The sequence below is a fragment of the Thermobia domestica genome, chromosome 15 (genome assembly GCF_964235325.1).
Source record: "Thermobia domestica chromosome 15, izTheDome1.hap1.1, whole genome shotgun sequence".
NCBI classification, from domain to species: Eukaryota; Metazoa; Arthropoda; class Insecta; order Zygentoma; family Lepismatidae; genus Thermobia; species Thermobia domestica.
The window spans coordinates 189,072,229-189,080,306 of record NC_137468.1 but is presented as its reverse complement, the minus strand read 5'-3'; the positions used below and the strand labels follow the sequence as shown (position 1 = coordinate 189,080,306).

The window sequence follows — 8,078 nt, the reverse complement described above, 5'->3', positions numbered from 1 at the left end:
ATCTCATTATTATTCAAACATTTGAATATCTCTTTTATATATTGACAATTATATTATTTAAATTTTTTCTCTTCTTCTGATCTAATAACTTATAAGCCACAAGTGAATACAATATACAAGTGTAACTTATAACCTACCAGATATAGAATATAAATAAATGGAATCAAATAGGAATGAAGTGTGTGGGCTCAAATTTTGATTACGAAAAGGAACCAGAGTGAATACAATATACAAGTGTAACTTAAAACCTACAAGTGAATACAATATATAACGTACCGTTGTAGTTTCCCTTAGCCTAACCGACGTAACTGTGGGACGTCAAACTGAAAAATTTTCGAACCAGCTAAATGTAACGTAAGATAAATGAGAAAATGTCAGCGAACGTTGAAATAAAATAGAAAAAAGGGGATTGATAAGATATAGAAATCTCCTGGGGCATTACCTGAGATGTAGCAGGAGATAAAAGAGGATTTCAAAATTGTTTGGTGCGTCAAGACAAAGTTATTGTCGCAACATATGAAAGTCTGAATTTGTATCAAATAACCTGCCAATAATGGGGAATAGTTATGATGATATTAATCTTAAGTATAAAATTAACAATACAATTTCGATGTTTTGAAGTTGAAGGCATTGTAATGAAATAAACTTTTGTAACTCTGAGGTGCTGGACATTTGCGAACTGGCTTATTCCTCTGCTCACTGCTGTGCTGTCTGCTAGTGTTTATCAGTGAGCACCTGATATTTAAGTTAGTGTGTGAAAGTTATTTTCGAGTTTTTAATTTGAAAATATGGATTTTTCACATGCGTGAACTATAATAGACTTCTGTATATTTAAGGTATCACGTCAGAATTTTCCTATAATGTATTTTTAATACACGTTTCTGTCATGCGATCAATGAAAACACAGGGGTTACTTACCCCTACCTGTGGTGCAGAAAATCGAAGTCAAGAGCATTGACTTCATTGATTATTGTTATATATGCTGCAAAGTATTTTTGTTTCTTGTTAAGTCGCTCTAACATTTCAAATGTTATAAATAATTTTAACAGCAGTTTAGGAGCTAAGAGTGTTTTCTGCAAGCCGAGTGGCTGACACTCAGTGCAGATTCGATTTTCGGTTGGACTACTTGCCTTGGATACAAACCAGAAATGTCTCCGCACATACTAGCAATAGGTGTTCGAATTGATACAAATTTAAACTCACATTCCAGCAGATTATACGGATCCTTACATAAATTCATAAAGTATATACATCTTTCCGTTCACTTTTTGTACCTTCAGCATTCGTTTTTGAGGTGTACACGGGCATTGCCCGGTGCAGATTCACTTTAAAATGTCGTGCAAAAACGTCAGCCAGCCTGTACTAGGTGGCCATTAAAAACCACGAATGCAACCTAATCGAGTCAATGCAGGAGCGCAGCAGGGGGGCCCGAGCGGCAGCGAGGGCTGCGTCCGTAAGGAGCAGGCCCATCAGCGATGATTGGTATGCGCGTAATCGATTTTTGTGGAAAATCACTACTTGCACGATATAAAGATATATGATTGGTCTAGGGATGGCCAGACGGATCCAGATCCGAAATTTCGGATCTTGGATCCGGTTCCTGGATCCAGATCCGAAATTTTGAAGTTTAGATTCGGACTCCTGTTTTTAATATTTTAGGCCTTAGATTCAGACCCAGACTTAAATGTCCATATGTATATAATGTATATAAAATTTACTAGGTGAATTTTATCTAACTCAGTGGGAAGACAATTCAATTTTAAATGACAAGAGGTTACATCAAAATCTCATTTTCACATTTTTCGGGGTTAGACCACTGTTGTGCACAACCCATCATTTAGTCTTTAGTATATCTTTAAACGCACTGCAAGTATGCCACTTTCATCTCAAGTCAGTAGTTGTATAGATCTACCTTTTGTTATATATTAATCGAGTTAGGATTAAAATTCGATTGTTTGTGAGACCTCTGATAATATTTTCAGATTGAGTTATAACGTCGAAAAACTGCATAGTAATGTTGCATATTCTCTTTGTCCCACATTGGAAATCAATGTAGTCTATCTTATACAGTTGGCTCTTATGATTAATCCAACGATCTGAACTCCTGCAGAATTACGCTAAAATCATGAATGTCTTTGAATTTTCGTCATTATTTTTTTACGAGCAAAATAAATATAAATGGTATTTTACATAATACATATAGACGCAGATCAGTCAGTTGATTGCTTAAAGTTTATAGCAAAGCTATTACATCTCTAAGACACTGGCGGTCTTAGAACAAAATCCATGGCTTTCCCATAAAATCTTAAATTTCTGTATATAAAAAGGGCAAAGTCCTGAGTGACTGAGTTAGTAAGTGGCAGATCACCGTACAAGCCAAACCGCTTAAGCTAGAAACTTTAAATTTGGACAGTATATAGGTTCTGTCACGTAGGATACCACTAAGGAAGGACTTTGGGAACTTCGATGAGGAAGATGGAAATGGGGTGCAAAATATTTCAATAAAATGGCCATATCTCCGAGATTCTTGACGTTAGATACTTCAAATTTGATATTTGGTTTTCTCATTGAAAATAATTTGATACCTGTTTGTTTGTTTGTTTGTTTGTTTTTTTTTTTTTTTTTAATATTTAAATTAGAAGGGGCAGGGAAGATGTAGAAAGTAAAAAAGGGGTGGAAATTGCAATTAGTATAAAATATGCCAATATCTCGGAAACTTAAATAGATACGTATTTCAACGTTTTTTTGATATGTGGCCCAGAAGGAAAGAAAAAGGGCGGGAAGAAAATTAAGTGGAAATTACAATTATTGTATTAATATGTTCAATCATTTAAGGTTAGAGACTTGAAATTTGGTATTTGCATTTCTCATTGAAAATAATTTGACGTGTGTTTCAGTGTTTTTTGATGTTTTAGTAAAAAGGAAAAGAAAAGAGATGGGAAGAAAGAGGGTGGGAATTGTAATTATTATAATAACATGTAGATATCTGGGAGCCTCTGAAGATTAGGAGCATGGAATTTAGTAATTGGACTTTTCATTTGAAATAATTAGATATGTACTTAAGCGTTGTTTGATATGTCTTAGAAGGGAAAAAAAGGGGCGGGAAGAAAATATTTTTATATCTCGGAATCCTGGTATGTTAGAGAAATGAAACTTGTTATTTGAAGAAAAATTCGTTATGTTTGCAGCCGTATGATGTGCGAGGCCATAGACGAGCAAATGTGTGGGCAGCCCCCACGTACTCGCACTGAAATTCGGTATATCTTGGGATACCGGAATGTTGCTACATACAACTTGATATTTGAACCGAGATTCGGTATGGTTGTAGGTTTACGAGGTGCAAGGCCATAGGCCGATCAAATGAGATATCAGAGGGTCTAAGAGCGAATCTCCAGACATTTCTTTTTAAATTGATTATGATTAGAGGTTTTTGTGGTGCGAGGCCCTAGTAACGGGGGTCTAGTGGAGAAACCCCAACTAGACGCAGTCTAGTAAGTATATAAATGTATTTGCGTAATGACTGGAAATTGCATGTATCTCTGTGGACAAGATTGCATAAGTGGCCACGAGAAATGACAATCCTTTAAAATAAAAGTTTTAAAAAGCCAACAAAATGTACTCTTGAATGAGTTGTATATTATGTTTGCGCAGGGGCGAATCCAGAACGAACTCCTGGAGGGAGCGGTTCGGGATGCTAGCAGTGAAAAATTACTTAGATGATCTGAAATTGCCACAAATTATTACTAAAGTACACTGTTAATGGTGCCGCTGGGTAGGGGCGAACGACTTTTCGTCCTCCGCCTGGATCCGCCTATGTGTTTGCATGAATGATATAGCTCCTTATACAACCTATGCAGACTTAATAGTAGTGGATTACTAATTATAAAGATACGTGTTTCTGCTAGAGGCTGCATATGGTATTTTATATACACATACAGCTACATTAATACATTAATTGACATTTAGAACTTTGTCTCTACTACAATTCTTAATACCAACTGGGGTGGTACGGTAGAGACCTGCACGGGCCGGGCCGGGCTTGGGCGGGCCGACACTGTTATTTCTTTGGGCCGGGCCGGGCTTGGGCTGGCCGACACTGATTTCTCTTCAGGTCGGGCCGGGCTGAGGCCGATCAATTGCAATTCTTTAATAATTATTGACTTTCGTTAAACGATAATTGGAATAAAGCCAAACGTTGAAGAAGTGTATCCGTTAAAAATGTTACAAAGAATGCAATAGCTATTTACAGTTTGTGTTGCTTAGCGGCTCCACTTTCACTGTAGAGGATTGCAGGCATTATGCGGTAAATTGAGCTCTGACCTTGACCTTCACTGAACCCAAAATATGACAAGAAGGGGTGGGAATGTTTTGCCTGTCGCTAAACAATATTGCCATCTTCACTTTATGCTAAAAATCAATTAAATTAGAGTTTTGTTACAGGGAATGGAGTATTTGTTCTCTCGATGACAGGCAAAGTTCTAGCAGGCAATGGTACAATTCGGAAGGCAAGCGTCAGGTTGTCAACCAAAGTTTAGAAAATGTTTCTGAGGGTTAGATCAAATTTAGTACTAAATTTTGAGAAAGATTCGGACTCGAGCTAATTTTTTAAAAAAAATATCGGGCTGGGGTCGGGCCAAAAACTTCTAAAATTTATCGGGCTCGGGCCGGGCTTGGGCCAAGAATTTTGAAAACTTATCGGGCCGGGCCGGGCTCGGGCCGAAAATCTCCAAAACTTTTCGGGCCCGGGCTGGCCGGGCCTAGGTACGTTCGGGCTGGATTGGGCTCGGGCCGAAAAATTCGGCCCGTGCAGGTCTCTATGGTACGGTTACAGAGAAACGTATTATTAAAGGAAGAAAAAATCTCATCAAGAGTAAGAAAACTAAGTTGCTCCTTAATTTGATTTGATCTATATTTTATGGGCTGTTCTATTAGCTATGGCCTAGCCCATCACGACTAGGAAATGGCCTTATTCAGTGACCACAATAACTCAGAAAGAATTAGAAAAGTAAGCAGAGTGAGCCTAATGAAGAAGCTTGGACTTGAGACTGTTTCATCCCAGCATTTGACTAGTGTTACAGAAAACAAAGGACAAATTCTATCAGGACGTCCGCTTTAAAAAAGATTTACTACATTCTCGATCGAGTATTTCCACTAGAATCGAATCTGACAGTGAGATTGCTCTCACCAAAGTCAACAGTTTTAGTCAATGAAATTTGGTGTAATTGTGACATATTAAGGCACAATAACCAAATATCAACAGGATGAAGAGAACGCAAGGCTGTCACACGATCAGATACCACAAGTGTCTTAAAATCCTATTTTAAGCATAGGATTGAAAATCACTTTGTCAATATTTACGAAAACTTTGCTGATTCGGAACACCCGAATTTTCTGGCACGGAGTTTCGGATCCGGATCCAAGATCCGAAATTTGGGATCCGGATTCAAGATCCGGTTTTTCGGATCCGGATCCAAGATCCGTTTTTTCGGATACGGATCCAAGATCCGAAATTTCGGACCCGGATCCAGTGTCTGGATATCCGGACCATAGTGGATCCGGATCCAAGAATATCCGGATTTGGCCATCCCTAGATTGGTCCCTTCACTTGGGTTAATTTTGAAACTAGAGGCCAAAATCAAGTTAAAAAAAAAAAAGTTTACATGAAAAATGAGTTGATGTTACGCAAGGGTAATTACTAAGTACTAACATAGCCTAAACTGCTTCACTCGCTCGGCAATACTATGTGAATTAAATATTAAACTTTGGTACACAAAGGAACCAACTATTACGCTTTTACCCATAAACTAGGCGGACAATAAACTTCGGAATAAATGCCAATTATTCAAATATAGGTTTGTTCCAATATTATTAAATGTATTTTCACGTACATACACATCTCACAGGTAAAAACACACCATAGTTTTTTTTCTTATTTACACTAGTTTACTAAAATATTATTTCAAATTTCTTTTGTAAATTTCACAAATCTGTGGATCCGTATAATCAATCGGCACCGCAATATTGCGTATTGTTTCTGATCGCATCACGGGGAAACGGTTAAGAAGCTTGAAATGAATTTTTGAATATACAGTAGTTAGTATCTACCCTGAGCTAGGGTTTTATCATATTACTTGATTCAAGGGTTCATCCTAGAAAAAAGGGGAAGAGGGTGTTCAATATTTATGTAAAAATAAAAAGAAAGAAAAACTGAGTACCGGTATGTCACGAGCCAGCCAAGTTAGAAAGATAAAATTCGGCATATTAACTCCTCATAAAAAATAAGTGGTCATGTGTTTCAACATCTTTGAGAGGAGGGAGTGATTTTCCGTAATTCCTTCGTTCATATTGAAGGCGATGTTACATGCTTTTAATGGCATCGTGAGGAAACGGTTGAACATTTCGAAATAAATTTCGGAATATAGATTATTATTATTTATTTATTTATTGTTACTTTGATTAAAGGCGCATCGTAATGGAAGTAGAAGGGGTTCAAAATTTCAGTCAAAATTACAGTATCTCAAGAGCATGTCAAGTTAAGAAGATGAAATTCCGTATAACACCTCGTTAAAAATAGGGGTACACGTCACTTCTTGCTTTTGAAAATTTCAATTTTAAGGAAAGAAAGAAGGCATTTTCTACAGTTTCTTTCTTCATGTTGAAATTGACGAGCCTATTGTTTGTGATCGCGTCACGGGGGAAATGACTGAACAATCTGAAATGAGTTTTTGAACATAGTGCCTACTTCAAGCTAGGATTTTATCATGCAACTTTCCTTGAATTGCATATCCTAAGGAAGAAGAGGGTTCAGAATTCATGCAAAAAATAGATCTTACGGAGAGAAATTGTCCTCCACTTGAACTCGAAACCAGAACTAATTAGCCACAAATGTGATACATCTGCCGACTCACTCACGAAGACTCCTGATAAAAATACGTTGTGCTAATCTTTACATATTTGTTAATTGTGATGAGTCATTTCAGAAGGACAAAAAAATAAACAGTTGCACAAATGAAACCATAATACAAAATTATATATAAACAATTTCAAAATACTGCAGAGTACAGAAGAACTAATTTAGTCCACGATTTTTACAGTTCAAGTTAAAGAAATACGACGACTTAATGTGCATATCACTAAGAAAAGTGTATAAAGATACGAATTATTTCAGTCCACTTTGGTTCTGACCCATTTATACATAAATAGATACCAAAGATACCTCTGATTTCAATAAATGCCTATCGTTGGGTTTGTATGATCCCCTTCCCCCCCCCCCAAAAAAAAAAAAAGTACGGCACTTCGATGTAGTTTATCAACAGTGAACATTATTAAAACGAAACAATATTTAGATTTTTTTCTTTGATTGCAACTGCATAACAATAATAACAAACTATTAAAAAATACAAAAGAAACTTTCATAAACTAAGAAAAAAAACAAAAGTTGCTTTTGTACCATAATCTCTTTAAGTAATGAATGGGGAATTTAGGTCTGAATGTAATACGAATAATATACGGGAGTGAAACGTGATAACCCACAAATGTGTTTTCATCAAGATTTTTACGAACTCTTACACTTTTACGAACATTTTTCGTTTTTTGGTTTAAACCAGCCAACCCTGATTTAAAACGACTCTCTTCGCTGACTTTTCTTGAAAGACGATGCTTAACCAAGTTATCTTTTGGTATTCAGTTTGAGTAGTTACCCAATTTCATGAAAATCTCCAGTACCACCGAAATAAGTTTTCCCAAAGTTAATTGTTATTTTACAGGGTGTCCCATAAGGAAATATCGTTCCTTTGGGAGGTAATAAGGGAAAACCATTCTAAGCAAGAAAAGTTCCTATGACCATTATTAACAGTTTTTGACCTTTGGGAGAAAGAAAGTATTTACAGCCCATTCCTATAATTATTCTACAAAGGCGAGACATAGCGCAATTGAACGGTGATGGAATGACCTTTCTAACGATATGACTGGTGTGTTTGGAAGGGAAGTTATTGAGGCAAATCCTAGTTAACAGCATTGCCATCAATTCCTGTGTAATGTAATGATAGTATATATATATATAACAGGGGCTGCAGTGG

The 8,078-nt window shown here is 36.6% G+C and overlaps 1 protein-coding gene across 2 annotated transcripts in view; it reads left to right on the top strand.

Annotated features, from left to right (window-relative positions):
• The first annotated feature begins 680 nt into the window (after window positions 1-680).
• PGAP3 (Per1-like protein PGAP3) overlaps window positions 681-8,078 on the top strand; it is a 77,199-nt gene continuing 69,801 nt past the window's right edge. For both annotated transcript variants that reach the window (XM_081740543.1, XM_081740542.1), the window contains exon 1: window positions 681-836. The gene's annotated coding sequence lies outside the window, so the exon portion shown is untranslated. The remainder of the gene's footprint in view (window positions 837-8,078) is intronic.